This window comes from Oncorhynchus mykiss, chromosome 27 (genome assembly GCF_057628025.1).
Source record: "Oncorhynchus mykiss isolate SJ-2025 chromosome 27, ASM5762802v1, whole genome shotgun sequence".
In the NCBI taxonomy this organism is placed as follows: domain Eukaryota; kingdom Metazoa; phylum Chordata; class Actinopteri; order Salmoniformes; family Salmonidae; genus Oncorhynchus; species Oncorhynchus mykiss.
In genome coordinates, this window is record NC_143048.1 from 32,561,136 (window position 1) to 32,582,565 (window position 21,430).

The 21,430-nt window shown below is 42.6% G+C and overlaps 1 protein-coding gene across 4 annotated transcripts in view; it reads left to right on the forward strand.

The window, feature by feature from the left end:
• Positions 1-274: 274 nt before the first annotated feature.
• LOC110507192 (phosphatidylinositol 4,5-bisphosphate 3-kinase catalytic subunit beta isoform) overlaps positions 275-21,430 on the forward strand; it is an 87,819-nt gene continuing 66,663 nt past the window's right edge. For 2 of the 4 annotated variants that reach the window (XR_016492490.1, XM_036964688.2), the window contains exon 1: positions 4,138-5,301. The gene's annotated coding sequence lies outside the window, so the exon portion shown is untranslated. Of the gene's footprint in view, positions 887-4,137; positions 5,302-21,430 lie in introns of those variants that run through there. The other 2 variants (XM_036964685.2, XR_016492489.1) reach the window with 2 other exon arrangements.

Consider the following 21,430-nt stretch of genomic DNA (forward strand, 5'->3'; position numbering starts at 1 on the left):
TTTCAAAATGATAAATCAGAGACAACACCACCACTTGACAACAGGTCAACTTGCTGCCCTTTCAGTTGATGAGGCAACTGACTGTTGCATGGTGCAGGCATTATAACATTATTAATAACTAAAATACCTCTGGTTTACTCTATGAGACGCTTTAGATCAAAACCATGATGAACAATGTAGCCTAGTTTAATGTGAACCATTAGCCTCACAGTGGGCTTAGCTATAGATGAATGCACTGCCTTTACTGTTATTGACATACAAAATAAGGCATAGTGTACCTATTTGTTTTTAACACCGCCTCACAACCAGGCAGGCACTGACTGTCAGAGAAAACCCAGTTTAATGACCGCCTCAAGTCAACACGCGACCCCCTCACCAAACGAATGCATCGGGGATAATCGACGCGCCTTTGGCAACGTTGGAATGAATGTTTCAACTGGCAAATTCAACTCGCGTTTCTTTACCTTCATCTCAATTAGTTGGAGAGGTTTCAGAAATGTGTGTTTCCGGGTGAAATCTCGGCCCCGAAGTTTCATGCTGAAGATATGAAGATAGGGGAAGCAAAGCCGGCTGAGTACTAGGCGACTGCAAGAACAGTGTAGGCTACGCAGGGAGGGGGAGAGACCGAACGGGAGGGATAGAAGAAAAAAGCGAACAGCACCCGAACTGTGCGTGGTTCACCTTCTGAAAAACAGGAAGACAACGCCGATCAGCCTACCTGGCCGCATTGTCCTGCGAGGAGAAGACAGAGGTTTCTCACGGCTCATCTTGTCACGCATATTTTAAAGCCTAAATATCGTTATTGTGGATTCAATCGAGAGAAAAAAAATACTTTTAACTATACCTATTTGACATTCTCCTATTCCCAACAGGAGTGTAACTCAAGGTAAGTCCCTGGCACACTTCCGTCGCTATCTCGAATTAGTAGGCTAACCTACATGGAGTCAGTGAGTACGTCGACCGAGGTGGACTTGAACTGCTACGTTGTATCTACACCTCACCTAGATGGTTGTTTGAATTGATCGTCTACATTTCCACTTTTGTCGTGTTTTGAAAATATTAGTTTCTTAATTTTGTCAAACAATAGGCAATGTTTCGAAACGAGTTTCATGATTGGTTTGCTCTCAGGGCACCCAAGGGTACATTCTGCCTTATCCCTAAGGGTTATCATCCGTAAGTATCGTCCACAACTAGGACCATGTGAACGACAAACCCTCCGAGTTATATAGACTATGCCAAATATCCTCAGATTGTAGTCGTTTTTAAATATGGGCCTTTGAAAGCAGCGATATGTTTTGGTCTCACAACTATGATGCAATGTATTTAAGATGCGGTTGGGTGTCGTTTTTAGAATTTTATTTGGTGACTTGCCATTAATAAAATCTCGGGCTTGGCGCACTAGTTTACCCCTATGCACCCGGTGTAGCTTACTCCTAGTGTATTCTGCTGCTGCAGTTCCCCTCATTTTTATCTCAGGCTATACAAAACTCTAGGCTACGGATGACACGATGGGGACATGTTTAGGCTACACTTGGTACCATTGCTATTCTTTGCTGTTGGTCATGTCAGGAGTTATTTGGTATGTTCTCTATGCCAAACTGAAGGGGATGTTGCAGGAACATTGACAGAGTGGTAAAATAAGGCACGTCACATCGACGTTTGCCCCACTGTAGTTTATATTTAAACTCAGACGTGACGTTATGTGTAGAACCGGGAAGTTTTTGGAGAGGACGGGTAGAATTGAGTGGTTAACTCGTTTCAGGAAAATTAATGAATAGCACACTGTTTGTCATTTTCGCCAGGCCTATGATTTTTGCTCCACTTTGTCTGCGTGTAGGCCTGCCTACACTTGGATAGGCTAACTCCGAGCACACTTGGTGACAAACAACATATGCCTAGGACAATGATGTCTTTGAGACGTTGATATAGTTATTGCCAAGCCAATGTGATGGCACACCTTACCTGTCCTTAGATATATTAGTGAATTAAGTGACACAATTTTAGATGTACTTTAAATTATATTTGATACATGCTCAAACTTGCATGAGCATTAGAATGTATCTCTCAGATTCTCTCAAAGCTGCAATATAACTTTTGGGGCAAAGACCAAACTCACAGAATTGTAAGTTATAGATCTGTTATTCTCATTGAAAGTAAGTCTAAGAAGTGGTAACTTTGTTATCTGCGCTATGCTTCCCGGTCTTAACTGTAATTTCTGCACTTTCTTTCTTTCGGTTTTGTACAGCTGAAAACACATTATTTTTGGTTATGGAGAATATATTTCAGAGGTTTAGAAGGTACAATGATTCTCTAAGATAAGACAATGGAAATTACACCTGTTAGAACTCAGACATGTTTCTCTCTCTTTACCATCTCACCCCAACACACACACAATCCCCATTCCTCTATTATTGTCTAAATTATCATTTGATTCAGGCGTGTGTGTTTACAGCAGCCTGGCGACACCAAGTCAGTAAGCTTCCCAGCGGGACGAGACGAGGGAGGCATGATGTCAGGGGACCGTCAGAGACACAAACAGGAGTGTGCGTCTAATACAGTATCTGTGGCTATGAGAGCCAATTACACACACAGCCCCCCCCGGAGCACTAACACACGGGTCTGGGGGAGAGGTGGTGGTGGTGACTGGAGCCATGAATGGAGCAATTCTCTCAATCATGTGAGAGAGAGCTCTGTGCTTCCGAGGGGACAATTTGTTTGCATAAACACTTAATACACATATTTGACTTATTTACGATACAGTACTCAAACACACGTGGACACGCGCACACACTCATTGACCTCAGCACACTTCCACCACATGAATTCCTAAATGGCAATCATGCATGGTTTATCTATTGCCCTCTCACACAGACAGCTATAGTAGCCATTTGGCGTGTGCGCGAACACACACACTATATTAAGTGTGCGCCCAGACGGTGGCCATGACTGCGGAACTAATTATCGGTCAGAGTATTAATGCACTTCCTGCAAAGAAAGGTCAGAACTGTCTGTCTGACTGATGGTAGTAGACTATTGTAAATGTGTGTTAGTGTTTTTGTGTGCAGCCTCATGATTGCACTGTATTCAATAGTGCAGAAAGTGAGGATCATTAGCAAACGTGTCATGATTAAATTGACATTTGGATCTCTGATTATATAGATAATTATAAGTATTTGCCATTTACTGTAGCTGCTCATTGAAATGAACGGGTACTGATCAAATTAACTTGTATTTAGTTCTCTGTTGAAGGATAATGTTATTTTGAGTTGGTGTGATAGCCCTGTGGGAAACAGAGGAGATATTTTTAATCAGGCAGTGGGCCAGGCTGCCCAGTGTTGGGTGGGGCTGTTCTCAAGCCCCCTCTGAGGTAGTGGGGGGGGGGGGGGGCTGATAACACTGCTGACGTCAGTCTTCAGTCAACTGAACAATGCAGCCTTTTAGACAACCTGCTATTTATTCCACAACCAGGCCTCTCCTAAAAGTTATTATAAAATGACCTGGTCTCTTGGTGAAAAGTGATAGCTAAAAGGACTGATTCCTACTGTTCCTACCCCTTTAAAATTAGCCAGCCGTACTGGATGTGTCTCTCTCATCTGGACTCAATCCTCCAATCCAGTGGGGGTGTAATTGACATCCCATCCTCCATCTCAATGACACCTACTGGTGTGCTGCAATCTATCCCCTCTCATCCTTCTCCCCTCTCTTCTTCCTCCTCTCTATTCATTACAACAGATTTACTGTACTGAAACACCCTCCTTCAGGGACATGTACTCCCCACCTGCCTGTTTATACAATACCATTGAGGTCATGTGTGTTTGTACAGTAGTCAGTGTTCTTGTTGAATGAATGAGACATCTTCTAATATTGCTGCCACCCACCATCCTCAACTGTCCTCTTGCTCCTTAATTTTAACTGGTTCTCTGACACACACGCAAACACACACTTCCTGCTGTCACAGTCAAATGTAATCACCCCTCACAGCCGTTGATGGCTTGTGTAACATCCTCTCTGAAATCGGAAGTGAAGCCAGGAGTGTGTGTTGTGTGGAGCAGCTGTGTGTGTGTGTTTGGGGGGGGGGGGGGGGGGGGGGTGTCATGCCCCATCAAACAGTTGTATCCCCTGAGCCAAATACCTTCTGTGGCTTAATAGGCAGAAAGCTCTAGCATGCCCTCAGACGAGGTCACATGCATACCGAGAGATGCACTAGGTAGATATACAGTTGGTAGATTTATAGTAGGTATACAGTAAATAGATTTACACTAGATAGACCTCATATAATATTGAGCATATACAGGACATGCAGACACATAGGAAGTGTGACATGACCAGTGACTGAACCAGAGAGAACAGCAGCCTGATGGAATTCTCCACTTTCTTGCTTCACAAGCCAAGACCTGCAAAGGAATTCAGAGAGGAAGATGGGAGGAGGAGCGAGGAACATCGGGTGAAAGAAAGGGGCTGAGCAGTTCAGCTACAGTATGCAGGCAATAATAAAGGAGTACAGAAGGGATATATTGAAACAAAAAGAAAGGAAGATGATTTTGCAGTATTAGTTTGCTGTGAAGGAGAGAGGAAATAAGAGTTGAAAAGGTTGAGCGATCGATGGAATGAAAGAAAGACTAAGTAGATGCAGAAAGGTACAGAAAGAATAGATCTAGTTTTGAATGGAGGTTTACTTGGTATAGAACAGGCCTGGTCAAAGGTCGGCCCTGGGGCCGTATGCGACCCACGACCTGATTCAATACGGCCCGCGGAATCATACTCTGACAGTCTGAAACCCACGTCACCGTTACAAATTGTAGCTAGCTAGAAATTGTGCAAAATGAGTTTTTCAAAGAAAAGGAAAGTAGACAATGTAGGGTGTTCCAGCAAGAGTGGACATCGAAATATGTATCTATTGAGGGATCAGGGAAGGCTATGTGCTTAGTGTGCAAAGAGAGCAACTTGTTACGACACTTCCAGACGAAGCATGCAGAGAAAGATAGGAATATGTCTTCTGAGCAGAGGGCAAGTTCATCAAAAGAGTTGCTGTCTCAGTTGCAAAAGCAGCAAGGACTTTTTACAAAACGGCATTCGGCAAACGGAGTTGCGAGAGCTAGCTATGTACATGTCCACAAAATTGCTAAACATAGCAAGCCATTCGCTGAGGGCAAATTCATTAAAGAATGTTTAATTGACTCTGCAGCAATACTTTGCCCCGACAAGAAAGAGCTGTTTGAAAAAGTTTCCCTGTCAAGACGATCAGTAACACAGCGTGTTGAGGACATCGCAGAGAATATGGAACAACAGTTGGAAGACGAGGTAAAATATTTCACCTATTTCTCCTTGGCCCTGGATGAGAGCAGTGATGCACGTGATACAGCACAGTTGTTGATATTCTTACGAGGTATAACCCCAGACTTTGAAATGACAGAGAAGCTTCAGTGCAGTCAATGAAGAGCACAACCACAGGGAAAGATTTATTGGAGGTTAATAAGTGTGGCAAAGCAGGGACTGAGTTTAAAAGTTATCCAATGTGACCACTTTATTTATTTATTTATTTTATTTTATTTTACCTTTATTTAACCAGGTAGGCAAGTTGAGAACAAGTTCTCATTTACAATTGCGACCTGGCCAAGATAAAGCAAAGCAGTTCGACAGATACAACAACACAGAGTTACACATGGAGTAAAACAAACATACAGTCAATAATAAAGTATAAACAAGTCTATATACAATGTGAGCAAATGAGGTGAGAAGGGAGGTAAAGGCAAAAAAAGGCCTTGGTGGCAAGGTAAATACAATATAGCAAGTAAAACACTGGAATGGTAGTTTTGCAATGGAAGAATGTGCAAAGTAGAAATAAAAATAATGGGGTGCAAAGGAGCAAAATAAATAAATAAATTAAATACAGTTGGGAAAGAGGTAGTTGATAGGGCTAAATTATATGTGGGCTATGTACAGGTGCAGTAATCTGTGAGCTGCTCTGACAGTTGGTGCTTAAAGCTAGTGAGGGAGATAAGTGTTTCCAGTTTCAGAGATTTTTGTAGTTCGTTCCAGTCATTGGCAGCAGAGAACTGGAAAGAGAGGCGGCCAAAGAAAGAATTGGTTTTGGGGGTGACTAGAGAGATATACCTGCTGGAGCGTGTGCTACAGGTGGGAGATGCTATGGTGACCAGCGAGCTGAGATAAGGGGGGACTTTACCTAGCAGGGTCTTGTAGATGACATGGAGCCAGTGGGTTTGGCGACGAGTATGAAGCGAGGGCCAGCCAACGAGAGCGTACAGGTCGCAATGGTGGGTAGTGTATGGGGCTTTGGTGACAAAACGGATTGCACTGTGATAGACTGCATCCAGTTTGTTGAGTAGGGTATTGGAGGCTATTTTGTAAATTACATCGCCAAAGTCGAGGATTGGTAGGATGGTCAGTTTTACAAGGGTATGTTTGGCAGCATGAGTGAAGGATGCTTTGTTGCGAAATAGGAAGCCAATTCTAGATTTAACTTTGGATTGGAGATGTTTGATATGGGTCTGGAAGGAGAGTTTACAGTCTAACCAGACACCTAAGTATTTGTAGTTGTCCACGTATTCTAAGTCAGAGCCGTCCAGAGTAGTGATGTTGGACAGGCGGGTAGGTGCAGGTAGTGATCGGTTGAAGAGCATGCATTTAGTTTTACTTGTATTTAAGAGCAGTTGGAGGCCACGGAAGGAGAGTTGTATGGCATTGAAGCTTGCCTGGAGGGTTGTTAACACAGTGTCCAAAGAAGGGCCGGAAGTATACAGAATGGTGTCGTCTGCGTAGAGGTGGATCAGAGACTCACCAGCAGCAAGAGCGACCTCATTGATGTATACAGAGAAGAGAGTCGGTCCAAGAATTGAACCCTGTGGCACCCCCATAGAGACTGCCAGAGGTCCGGACAACAGACCCTCAGATTTGACACACTGAACTCTATCAGAGAAGTAGTTGGTGAACCAGGCGAGGCAATCATTTGAGAAACCAAGGCTGTTGAGTCTGCCGATGAGGATGTGGTGATTGACAGAGTCGAAAGCCTTGGCCAGATCAATGAATACGGCTGCACAGTAATGTTTCTTATCGATGGCGGTTAAGATATCGTTTAGGACCTTGAGCGTGGCTGAGGTGCACCCATGACCAGCTCTGAAACCAGATTGCATAGCAGAGAAGGTATGGTGAGATTCAAAATGGTCGGTAATCTGTTTGTTGACTTGGCTTTCGAAGACCTTAGAAAGGCATGGTAGGATAGATATAGGTCTGTAGCAGTTTGGGTCAAGAGTGTCCCCCCCTTTGAAGAGGGGGATGACCGCAGCTGCTTTCCAATCTTTGGGAATCTCAGACGACACGAAAGAGAGGTTGAACAGGCTAGTAATAGGGGTGGCAACAATTTCGGCAGATAATTTTAGAAAGAAAGGGTCCAGATTGTCTAGCCCGGCTGATTTGTAGGGGTCCAGATTTTGCAGCTCTTTCAGAACATCAGCTGAATGGATTTGGGAGAAGGAGAAATGGGGAAGGCTTGGGCGAGTTGCTGTTGGGGGTGCAGTGCTGTTGACAGGGGTAGGAGTAGCCAGGTGGAAAGCATGGCCAGCAGTAGAAAAATGCTTATTGAAATTTTCAATTATGGTGGATTTATCAGTGGTGACAGTGTTTCCTATCTTCAGTGCAGTGGGCAGCTGGGAGGAGGTGTTCTTATTCTCCATGGACTTTACAGTGTCCCAGAACTTTTTTGAGTTAGTGTTGCAAGAAGCAAATTTCTGCTTGAAAAAGCTAGCCTTGGTTTTTCTAACTGCCTGTGTATAATGGTTTCTAGCTTCCCTGAACAGCTGCATATCACGGGGGCTGTTCGATGCTAATGCAGAACGCCATAGGACGTTTTTGTGTTGATTAAGGGCAGTCAGGTCTGGGGAGAACCAAGGGCTATATCTGTTCCTGGTTCTAAATTTCTTGAATGGGGCATGTTTATTTAAGATGGTTAGGAAGGCATTTTAAAAAAATATCCAGGCATCCTCTACTGACGGGATGAGGTCAATATCCTTCCAGGATACCCCGGCCAGGTCGATTAGAAAGGCCTGCTCGCTGAAGTGTTTCAGGGAGCGTTTTACAGTGATGAGAGGAGGTCGTTTGACCGCTGACCCATTACGGATGCAGGCAATGAGGCAGTGATCGCTGAGATCTTGGTTGAAGACAGCAGAGGTGTATTTAGAGGGGAAGTTGGTTAGGATGATATCTATGAGGGTGCCCGTGTTTAAGGCTTTGGGGAGGTACCTGGTAGGTTCATTGATAATTTGTGTGAGATTGAGGGCATCAAGTTTAGATTGTAGGATGGCTGGGGTGTTAAGCATGTTCCAGTTTAGGTCGCCTAGCAGCACGAGCTCTGAAGATAGATGGGGGGCAATCAGTTCACATATGGTGTCCAGAGCACAGCTGGGGGCAGAGGGTGGTCTATAGCAGGCGGCAACGGTGAGAGACTTGTTTTTAGAAAGGTGGATTTTTAAAAGTAGAAGTTCAAATTGTTTGGGTACAGACCTGGATAGTAGGACAGAACTCTGCAGGCTATCTTTGCAGTAAATTGCAACACCGCCCCCTTTGGCAGTTCTATCTTGTCTGAAAATGTTGTAGTTTGGAATTAAAATGTCTGAATTTTTGGTGGTCTTCCTAAGCCAGGATTCAGACACAGCTAGAACATCCGGGTTGGCAGAGTGTGCTAAAGCAGTGAATAGAACAAACTTAGGGAGGAGGCTTCTAATGTTAACATGCATGAAACCAAGGCTATTACGGTTACAGAAGTCGTCAAAAGAGAGCGCCTGGGGAATAGGAGTGGAGCTAGGCACTGCAGGGCCTGGATTCACCTCTACCACTGATGGTTGCCCAAACTTGACAGGAAAAAACGTTGGTCTTTTGAAAATGATACAAGATCAAGTAGCTGAGCTGAACCCAGATCAGATTTTATTTTATCCTGCATTGCATTATTCATCAGGAGGTGCTCTGTAAATGTGTTCTGAAAATGAGCCATGTTGTGAATACAGTCACTAAAGTGATAAACTTCATAAGAGCAAAATCACTGTTGGAAGAGACAGAGTCGGGTCATGCAGATCTCCCCTACCTCACAAATGTGAGATGGCTGAGTTTGGGGAAGGTGCTTAAAAGGGTGTGGGACCTGAAGTCAGAGATTGCTGAGTTTTTGCAAATGAAAGGAAAATATGTGGATTTCCCTCAACTACAAGATATAGAATGGTTAGCTGATTTTTGCCTTCACATCATGGCCCTTATAAATGAACTGAATTCCAAACTATAAGGGAAGGGCCTTTTTGCCCTTCAGATGTACAGCCTTGTCATAACCTTCAAGGGAAAATTACTCCTCCTGGCCCCCCAAGTAGAAGCCAACAATCTCACCCACCTTCCGACACTACTAGTGTGTTCCCTATCAGATGACCAGCGGGAGAAGTATACATCCCTGCTGTGTGCTTCGAACTGAGTTTTCTCATCGTTTTGAGGATTTCAAAGTGTTGGAAAATGTCATGCTGTTGGTTTCCTCTCCTTTCACCTTCAATGTGGATAACACTCCCACTGACCTGCAACTTGAGCTTATTGATCTTCAGTTTGACGCAGTGATTGTTTTTGAATCGTTCTCCAATGTCACTGACGAGGTTCTATGCATCTCTCAATGAGCAAAACTTTCCAAAGATCAGGAGTCATGCTCAGAAGATGTTTGTACTGTTAGTTTGACGCAATGTATGTGAACGGACATTTTCAGTGATGAAATATAACACGTCAAGACACGTCATCTCTTACATCTCTCACCTCTCAGCAATCCTGCTCATAGCGACGTCAGAAACTATACCTGACTTCACTGCTCTAGTCAAAGCCCATCAGAGACTTCACTCCTCACACTGATTGAGTAGTTTAAATGTAATGTTGAGCTCTCCCGCTTTCTTGTGTTTTTGTGCGTACCCATTATCAAGAGTTCTATCTGTGGTGCTGAATGCATACAGTGCCTTGCGAAAGTATTCGGCCCCCTTGAACTTTGCGACCTTTTGCCACATTTCAGGCTTCAAACATAAAGATAGAAAACTGTATTTTTTTGTGAAGAATCAACAACAAGTGGGACACAATCATGAAGTGGAACGACATTTATTGGATATTTCAAACTTTTTCAACAAATAAAAAACTGAAAAATTGGGCGTGCAAAATTATTCAGCCCCTTTACTTTCAGTGCAGCAAACTCTCTCCAGAAGTTCAGTGAGGATCTCTGAATGATCCAATGTTGACCTAAATGACTAATGATGATAAATACAATCCACCTGTGTGTAATCAAGTCTCCGTATAAATGCACCTGCACTGTGATAGTCTCAGAGGTCCGTTAAAAGCGCAAAGAGCATCATGAAGAACAAGGAACACACCAGGCAGGTCCGAGATACTGTTGTGAAGAAGTTTAAAGCCGGATTTGGATACAAAAAGATTTCCCAAGCTTTAAACATCCCAAGGAGCACTGTGCAAGCGATAATATTGAAATGGAAGGAGTATCAGACCACTGCAAATCTACAAAGACCTGGCCGTCCCTCTAAACTTTCAGCTCATACAAGGAGAAGACTGATCAGAGATGCAGCCAAGAGGCCCATGATCACTCTGGATGAACTGCAGAGATCTACAGCTGAGGTGGGAGACTCTGTCCATAGGACAACAATCAGTCGTATATTGCACAAATCTGTCCTTTATGGAAGAGTGGCAAGAAGAAAGCCATTTCTTAAAGATATCCATAAAAAGTGTTGTTTAAAGTTTGCCACAAGCCACCTGGGAGACACACCAAACATGTGGAAGAAGGTGCTCTGGTCAGATGAAACCAAAATTGAACTTTTTGGCAACAATGCAAAACGTTATGTTTGGCGTAAAAGCAACACAGCTCGTCACCCTGAACACACCATCCCCACTGTCAAACGTGGTGGTGGCAGCATCATGGTTTGGGCCTGCTTTTCTTCAGCAGGGACAGGGAAAATGGTTAAAATTGATGAGAAGATGGACAGAGCCAAATACAGGACCATTCTGGAAGAAAACCTGATGGAGTCTGCAAAAGACCTGAGACTGGGACGGAGATTTGTCTTCCAACAAGACAATGATCCAAAACATAAAGCAAAATCTACAATGGAATGGTTCAAAAATAAACATATCCAGGTGTTAGAATGGCCAAGTCAAAGTCCAGACCTGAATCCAATCGAGAATCTGTGGAAAGAACTGAAAACTGCTGTTCACAAATGCTCTCCATCCAACCTCACTGAGCTTGAGCTGTTTTGCAAGGAGGAATGGGAAAAAATGTCAGTCTCTCAATGTGCAGAACTGATAGAGACATACCCCAAGCGACTTACAGCTGTAATCGCAGCAAAAGGTGGCGCTACAAAGTATTAACTTAAGGGGGCTGAATAATTTTGCACGCCCAATTTTTCAGTTTTTGATTTGTTAAAAAAGTCTGAAATATCCAATAAATGTCGTTCCACTTCATGATTGTGTCTCACTTGTTGTTGATTCTTCACAAAAAAATACAGTTTTATATCTTTATGTTTGAAGCCTGAAATGTGGCAAAAGGTCGCAAAGTTCAAGGGGGCCGAATACTTTCGCAAGGCACTGTATATCATATCGTATCTGGATGTGATTTACAGTAGATACAGTTGAAGTTTACATACACCTTAGCCAAATGCATTTAAACTCAGTTTCACATTTCCTGACATTTAATCCTAGTAAAAATTCCCTGTCTTAGGTCAGTTAGGATCACTACTTTATTTTAAGAATGTGAAATGTCAGAATAATAGTAGAGTGATTTATTTCAGCTTTTATTTCTTACATAACATTCCCAGTGGCTCAGAAGTTTACACACACTCAATTAGTATTTGGTAGCATTGCCTTTTAAAGCAGCAGCTACTCTTCCTGGGGTCCAGCAAAATTAAGGCAGTTTATACAATTTTTTAAAACATTACAATACATTCAGATTTCACAACAATGTGTGCCCTCAGGTCCCTACTCCACCACTATCACATATCTACAGTACTAAATCCATGTGTATGTATAGTGCGTATGTTATTGCATGTGTCTGTGCCAATGTTTGTTGCTTCACAGTCCTGCTGTTCCAAAATTGTTTTTTTTCTTCTGTTTTTTAAATCTAATTTTACTGCTTGCATCAGTTACTTGATATGGAATAGAGTTCCATGTAGTCATGGCTCTGGGAAACACACAGTACTACATATAGTCTACTCTGGACTTGGGGACTTTGAAGAGACCTCTTGTGGCATGTCTTGTGGGGTATGCATGAGAGTTCGGGCTGTGTTCCTGTAGTTTAGACAGACAGCTCGGTGCATTCAACATGTCAATACCTTTCATAAATAAATAAGTCCATCTCTCCTCCACTTTCAGCCAGGAGAGATTGACATGCATATTTATTCATATTAGCGCTCTGTGTACATCCAAGGGCCAGCTGTGCTACCCTGTTCTGAGCCAATTGCAATTTTCCTAAGACCTTTTTTGTGGCACTTGACCACATGACTGAACAAAGCGCGACAAAACTGGGGCCTGTAGGACCTGCCTTGTTGATAGTGCTGTTAAAAAGACAGAGCATCACTTTATTATAGACAGACTTCTCCCCATTTTAGCTACTGCTGCATCGATATGTTTTGACCATGACAGTTTACAATCTAGGGTTACTCCAAGCAGTTTAACCTCTCTAGGGGGCGTGGGACGGTAGCATCCCACCTGGCCAATATCCAGTTAAATTGCAGAGCGCCAAATTCATAAACAGAAATACTCCTTATAAAAATTCATAAAATATACAAGTGTTATACATCGGTTTAAAGATGAACTTCTTGTTAATCCAACCACGGTGTCAGATATCAAAAAGTCTTTACGGCGAAAGCATACCATGTGATTATCTGAGAACGGCGCCCAGCAGACAAATCATTACAAACAGTTACCAGCCAAGTAGAGGAGTTACACAAGTCAGAAATAGCGATAAAATGTATCACTCACTTTTGATCTTCATATGGTTGCACTCACAAGACTCCCATTTACTCAATAAATGTTTGTTTTGTTTGATAAAGTCCCTCTTTATATCCAAAAACCTCAGTTTCGTTCAGTAATCCACAGGCTCAAAGGCAATCAAAACAGCAGACAAAAAAATAAAAAAAATATCAGTAAAGTTCGTAGAAACATGTCGAACAATGTTTATAATCAATCCTCAGGTTGTTTTTAGTCATAATAATCAATGATATTTCAACCGGACAAAAGCTTCATCAATATTAAAGGAAAACAAGAAAGGTGCGCTCTCGGTCGTGTGCATGAAAAACCTCTGGGACACTGCAGTGTCCACTCATTCAGACTGGTCTTACTCCCTCATTTTTCCGAATACAAGCCTGAAGCAATTTCTAAAGACGGATGACATCGAGTGGAAGCCATAGAAAGTGCAATTTGAGTCCTAAGTCAATGGAATCTGTATAGGCAGTCAATGGAAAACTACAAACCTAAATAAAATAAATAACTTCCTGGATGGATTTTTCTCCGGTTTTCACCTGCCATATCAGTTCTGTTATACTCACAGACATTTTTTTTTATCCTATGGAAGTTTGGAAACTTTTGAGTTTTCTATCCAAATCTACCAATTATATGCATATCCTAGCTTCTGGACCTGAGTAACAGGCTGTTTACTCATCCGAAGGTGTAAATTGTGCCTCCTACCCTAATGAAGTTAATCATCTCAACTTGCTCAATTTCCACATTATTTATTTCAAGATTTAGTTGAGGTTTAGGGTTTAGTGAGTGTATTGTTTGAAATACAATGCTTTTAGTTTTAGAAATATTTAGGGCTAACTTATTTCTTGCCACCCATGCTGAAACTAACTGCAGCTCTTTGTTGAGTGTTAGTCATTTCAGTCGCTGTAGTAGCTGATGTGTAGTGTTGAGTCGTCCACATATGTAGATACTCTGGCTTTACTCAGTCAGTGGCATGTCGTTAGTAAAAAATGTAAAAGGGGCCTAAGCAGCTACCCTGGGGAATTCCTGATTCTAACTGGATTATATTTGAGGCGTCCATTTAAGAACACTCTCTGTGTTCTGTTAGACAAGTTACTCTTTATTCACATTATAGCAGGGGGTGTAAAGCCATAACACATATGTTTTTCCAGCAGCAGACTATGATCGATCATGTCAAAAGCTGTACTGAAGTCTAACATGACAGCCCCACAATCATTTTATCATAAATTTATCTTAGCCAATCATCAGTCATTTGTGTAAGTGCTGTGCTTGTTGAGTGTCCTTCCCTATAAGCATGCTGAAATTCTGTTGTCAATTTGTTTACTGTGAAATTTGCATTGTATCTTGTCAAACACTATTTTTTTTCCAGAAGTTGGTAACAGGCTGATTGGTCGGCTATTTGAGCCAGTAAAGGGGGCTTTACTATTCTTGGGTAGCGGAATGACTTTAGGTTCCCTCCAGGCTTGAGGGCACACACTTTCTAGTAGGCTTAAATTGAAGTTGTGGCAATATCGTCTGCTATTATCCTCAGTAATTTGCCATCCAGATTGTCAAACCCCGGTGGCTTGTCATTGTTGATAGACAACCATTTTTTCACCTCTTCCACACGGACTTTACAGAATTCAAAAGTACAATTCTTGTCTATCATAATTGGGTCCGATATACTTGGATGTGTAGTGTCAGTGTTTGTTGCTGGCATGTCATCCCTAAGTTTACTTATCTTGTGGCGAAATCCTGCACGGAGCCTTCACTGTGCGCTGCCACTTTAAGAGCGCTTCAGCAGTAAGGAAGGAGGAGATATAGACAGCTCTTTCAGCTCTCTGGGAGGGAGCTCTTGGTTGGCGCTACAGTTTGATTGTATGTGCTATGCTGCAGAAGTCTTGTTTATTTTCAGCGTGTGTAGTTTGTTTAACTCAATCATCGGTGTGATCGCTCTAGGTCGTGGTTGTTATCGTTTGGGACCGCACCGGTTATGGATCGCATGGTTTAGTAGCAACATTGTTGCGAAGCTTTGACATACAAACAATCAGACGGTCACAGTACAACTGCAAGCCTGAAGACCACAGCTAAGATCTCTCTTGTTCTCTTTCTCTTCCCTCTATCGTTCCAGTGCTTTACCCTGCAGCAGACTTTCTATTTTTCAGATGCACTTTCCGTTGATTTTCATTAGAGCCGGACTATTGCCCTGCCAGAAGTATTTGGGTTGACATTTTAGTTAAAAGGGAGGTTGCTTGCAAGTTGTGTGTTGTTATTTGAACTGTATTGAGGTGGTGTGTACTACTGACATGTGGCCGATAAGATTGTGGACAGTTTAAGGCCTTTGTTTTGGCTCTTTTTCCCAAGATTTCATTTAAGGTGCCCCAAAGTTTTTTACTGTCCTTCTTTATACGATTTAGCTTTGTTTCAGTGTAGCTTATTTTTGTTTGGTCACGTTAGTTCTTAATTTGCAGTACGTTTGCCAATCAGTTGGGCTACCAGACTTATTTTTCAGAACTTTTGCCTCATCCCTCTCAACCATACCATTTTTCAATTTCTCATCAATCCATGGGGATTTAACAGTTTTACAGTCATTTTCTTAATGGGTCCATTCTTATTAGTAACTGGAATAAGTAGTTTCATAAATTCTTATTCTTTACATCATCAACATATGTGTAACGGTTTTCCTGTTGTGAAGGAGAAGCGGACCAAAATGCAGCGTGGTGGTTATTCATGTTCTTTAATTTATAAAGACACTATACATGAAATAACTAATAAAACAAATGTGCAAAAACCTAAACAGCCCTATCTGGTGCAAACACAGAGACAGGAACAATCACCCACGAAACAGTCAAAGAATATGGCTGCCTAAATATGGTTCCCAATCAGAGACAACGATAAACACCTGCCTCTGATTGAGAACCACTCCAGACAGCCATAGACTTACCTAGAAAACCCCACTAAGCCACAAACCCAATACCTAACAAAAACCCCAAGACAAAACACACCACATAAATAAACCCATGTCACACCCTGGCCTGACCAAAATAATAAAGAAAACACAAAATAGTAAGACCAGGGTGTGACAATATGAATCAAATCAAATCGAATTTATTTATATAGCCCTTTGTACATCAGCTGATATCTCAAAGTGCTGTACAGAAACCCAGCCTAAAACCCCAAACAGCAAGCAATGCAGGTGTAGAAGCACGGTGGCTAGGAAAAACTCCCTAGAAAGGCCAAAACCAGGCTATGTGGGGTGGCCAGTCCTCTTCTGGCTGTGCCGGTTGGAGATTATAACAGAACATGGCCAAGATGTTCAAATGTTCATAAATGACCAGCATGGTCAAATAATAATCACCACAAAACTTCTTGTATGACCTCTTATATATTAGCCCAGCCTTTGGAACTTATGTTTTCCTATATATGGCTATTATATTGTGATCACTACATCCTATGGATTTGGATACTGCTTTAAAGCAAATATCTAAAGCATTAGTAAAAATGTAATCAATACATGTTCATGATTTAATTCCTGTGCTGTTTGTAACTACCCTGGTAGGTTGACTGATAACCTGAACCAGGTTGCAGGCATTGGTTACAGTTTGAAGTTATTTCTTGTGTGGGCAGCTTGATGATAGCCAGTCCATATTTAAATCACCCAGAAAATGTACTTCTCTGTTGAATTCACATACATTATCAAGCATTTCACACACATTATCCAGATACTGACTGTTAGCACTTGGTGGTCTATATCAGCTTCCCACTTGAATGGGCTATAGGTGAGGCAGATGAAACCTGTAGCCATATTACTTCAACAGTATTTAACATTAGACCATCTCTAAGCTTTATAGGAATGTGGGTCTTTGTGTTTGTCCATGCCCCTAAGATCATGTACATTTGATACAGCATTATGACGACTCATTGTCACAATGGTAGGGATTAACTGAGTTGGTCTTGGATCATTTACCAGTCATTTGTTTCAATGCGGCCTTGGAATGCGTGGGGCCCAGGAGCCAAGATGATTTGGATGAACTCCGTCATTCCTGTAGTGTGTCTTCTGTTTCTAGAAGGTTTCAAAGTGATCTATAAAAGTGACTCCAGCAGAGTACAGTAGTCTTTTAGCCAGATGTGTAATGCCAGTAGCCTGCTGAATCTTTCACACCCGCGGCCCAACGATGGTACTGGACCTGAAATTATTGGCAGTTTTTTTGAGTCTTTTAATGCTCAAATTAGTTATTTTAAAATACATTTTCAAATGTTCCGAGTTAGCCCTCCAGATGTTGTTTGACCCCACATAGACTACGACAGTGTCAGCTCCCGGCATCTGTGGTAGAACAGTCGGAAGCAGACTTGTTATGTCCTGTACTTGTGCTCCTGGGTAGCACAGAGTTTTTGCCTTGGGGACCGAGATGTTTCTCACCTTAGAGCTGCCTATGATGACAGGTGGTGATGTTTCATGGGCAGGTCTCAGATCTGAACCCCAGGTAGAAGCCACCGGAGAAGGAGACAGAACCGAGGACGAAGACGCAGGTACCTCCGGATCCGATCTTGATTGGGAAGCCACCAAGGACGAAGGCACCGGAACCTCTGGATCCAGGGCGGCAAAGCTGTTTCTGCTCTGTGTCAGTTCCAGGCTCAACATCTCCATGGAAGCCCCCATTGCTAGAGGACACCTTCGACATCCACGGAGTGTGACTTACCTCCATGGCTGGTTGGTTGGGTCTAGAACAGCTACGTTCTCCAAGGAAGGGGGAGACCCCTTCGGGGATGGAACCCTGCCTAGCGCCGGCCAGTCGTCTGTGGAGAGCCGACTCGGCGGCTAAACTTCCACCAGACCAGAGCGGCGTCCGGCTACATGGGTGAAAAAAAAAAAAACTAGGTGGGCGTGGGTTCCCCAGTAGCTTATTTAGGTTTGTTACTTGCTTGCTAAGTATATCTACTTCGCTCCTGTAGTCCTCCGCAAGAAAGCTGTTGCTACATTGAAAGTCAGCACGGTCCACATTGTCCCGGGAACAAAGCAAAGTAAACACAGCTCCTGCAACACTGGAAACGTTCAATAGTGGCCTCCATTTGAGACCGCCGAGCCAGCTAGGCTAGCTGGGCTTTCGCATCTGTCTCTCCCCCTATACGGAATCTGGCAGGATCCCGGGACAGATGGCAGCCCTCACAGCAATTTAGCCCAACAGAGCTAAAATAATATAAAAACACTGTCAGTTTTTAAACCGAGGTCTTTAGTTCAGGTTTCGGCGTTCAACAACAAACATGTGTTGCGCTCTGATGACGTAGTGATTGACATGCGTGTGTGCGTCTATGGATGTGCTTGCCTAGTTAAAGGTTACACACACACCACACTGACCAACAAGTTCTTTTATTGGCATTTACGTATGTCCCCATTACCAGTAAAACATCATCAAAACCTATTTCTTTCACTTACTTGCTGTGCTTTTTCTTTGTTCATTTGTTCTGTCGTTTCATTCTCAACCAGGATTTATATAGAACGCCATTTGGGTCTTTGCGTGTCCAAAAAGATACTCGTCAAATAACACTATTTGACGTGTCAAATAAGCTTGTTGACCAATCAGGACCTGAATATGACTGCACGTCAAATAATTTAACACGTTAATAAAAAAAATGTCACGTAGTGTAATCGATGTGTAATAACTATCACTCGTATTTCATATGTCACAATGATTTCATCAATACGTATGCTATGATGCTGGTAAAGTTGTCTCGCGCACCTACAGTGCTGGTCATAAAAATAAAAAAGCTAGCTAGCTCATGGATGCAAACAATGTAGTTCTTCCCCAAAAACATAGCAAAATATCTGTTTCAGTAGCTATATATCGCTTGGTGTCATCTAAAATAACCCTAATTTATAAGACAGTCCTTATTTGATTAATGGTGGTCGGGCCCGTGAAGTGAGCCACGATAAGGATTAGCCACAATAGTGGGCTGTTAGCCTTCAAAATAAAAGTATGGCATAATTCTACTTTTTGTATTAATTTGCATCGCTGTCAATTATATACTTTTATTTTGAAGGCAAACCGCAAATTCCACTATCGGGCCTAATCATTATTGTGTCTAGCTTCACAACACAGTCCGTTTGGGCCTCACTAGCCAGCTAGCTGGCTGCTTATAACGTTAGCTGTGGGCAACAGAGTTAAGTAGCTGGCTAGTTCAATTTCAATAGGCGAACATCAAGTGGCAACCTAGCTAATACTTGCTCACAAGATTTCCTAAATCATTGCTAAGAATAATGAAAATTACTCTAGTTTCTACTGGTCATTGTTTTCAGGCTGGTTGTATTGGTGCTAAAGCTAGTTACCCCAGAAGTTGCAGTTGAACAAATGATGCTTTATAACCAACGCGGTATTGTAAATACATTGTTTGTGGCTGGTGTATGCTTGTTTGCAGACTTTTTTTGTACTTTTTTGTACATCTTTGGCAGTCATACTGTATATTTTTTTGACATGCAAAGACCCAAATGGCGTTCCATAGTATGTATGTCGTGAAGCTAATAGCAGTGTGTAACTGTGTAACTCTGGGTGGGCAACATCGAAAAATAGCACACTTGGTGGTGTCTACCGGTGCTCGGCCAGTCGGCGAAAGCCAACATCACCCACGATAGAGAACGGTTGATTGTCAAGGGCAATGAATTCCATTATCTTGGCTTTAATGGATTTCACCTGTTAGTTGTCTCGCTGAAATTCTTACTCTTTCAAATGACTGCTGGACTTGTTTGACTGCTCGATCCACACAGCACAGATATTGTGGGCTAGGTTAGGAATGCTGTGTTGCACCTGTAGCGCTATATGTTATGTGGCGTCATTATGTCCTGTACCTACGTTAAATGGGTATGCACGGTAGGTATGCACGTTTTTTTACATCAGCGTTAAACTAGACATCGGGCCCATACCGATGTTGCCGTTTTTAGATAATATTAGCCGATTCCGGTATGTTCACCAACTATATCGTGCATCCCTAAGTGAAATGTGTTGTTTTACAGGGTCCGCTGTAGTAAAATGGCACCACTGGAGCAAATTAGGTTTAAGTACCTTGCTCAAGGGCACATAGACAGATTTTTCACGTTGTCGGCTCTAGTATTCAAACCAGCGACCTTGCGGTTACTGGCCCAACGCTCTAACCGCTCGGCTACCTGCCGCCTACGTACCGGTGTTCATGCATTTCCTCTCCCTTTTCTGCCTGTTGTTTATCATCTGACCTCTGGCTGCTCTTAGCCAAATACTGTATATCACTCCTACACAAAAATGTGCAGGTGTGGATTGTAATGTAGACATAAACGTCCAGTATATTGTGGGAGTATTTGCGCCTGGTGAGCAGACATCATGGAAATGTTTTCTTACTATTTGTCTGCTACTCCTCCATCTCACCCTTGTGTGTGTGTGTGTGTGTGTGTGTGTGTGCGCGCGCGTGTGTGTGTGTGCGCGTGTGCACCATACCCTTGGCTGGGGCAGACCTTTGTTCAGGCAGAAGTTAACTGATTTACAGCATCCAGGGGAGCTATGACAACTATATCAGACTCACACACACACAGCCCCTCCCATCTGGGGGCAGTCTTACATTGGTCCCTAAAATTAGACAGAGAGAAGGATGGAGAAAATTCACAAGCTGTCTCACACAGTCCAGGACACACACACACACACACACACTGACACTCCTCTCACACCACAACATCGTCACAGTTTTCTTAGATAATTAAAATGTATGGACTTTAAGTGGGTGATTGTGTACTGTGTGTTATTCTGAGTACATCTGTAATACATGAGGGGCAGGGTTCATAGGTGTCCTAGTATGGCTGTGTATTGTGTTTGTGATTGGCAGACCGAGGTATTTTGTTTACTTCCAGGCAGTGATGACGCAGGGTCTTCTGTAAAGACTTCTTGAGGACCTGTGTGTGTGTGTGTGTGTTTGGTGAGAGTGTGTGTGTGTGCGCTCTTGATTAGTGTGACTAAAGGAGCCTCTGAGTCGTTGATGAGAGGATGTGAAGGGTACACCTACTGAGAGGGGTCCCTAGCTGGTGGGTCTTCAGATCTAGTTGAGAGAGATGCGTGTCTGTCTTCATGTCATATAGTCAGTGTTCTTTAGACTAGGTGAAGAGGGCTGTTTACGTACAGGGCCTATAGAAAGTCTACTCTCCTTGGAATTTTAATGTAGCAAAATGGGAAAAAGGTTCATCTAAATAGGGAATCCATTCATTTTTCTTCCCTCCAGATCTACACAACCTACTTTACATTTTCAAAGTGAAAAAGTTATACATTTCCTAATTAAGAAAAACTCAAATATCATAATTGGATAAAGGCATCCACATGCTTCCCAGCCAAAGCTATTTGTGCATATATTATGACGACATTTTGCAACGTTGATGTTTGTTTTGGACATAGACAAGAGTTATTTTTTTTTTCTGGCAGTTCGGCCGCACAATATATTTTTT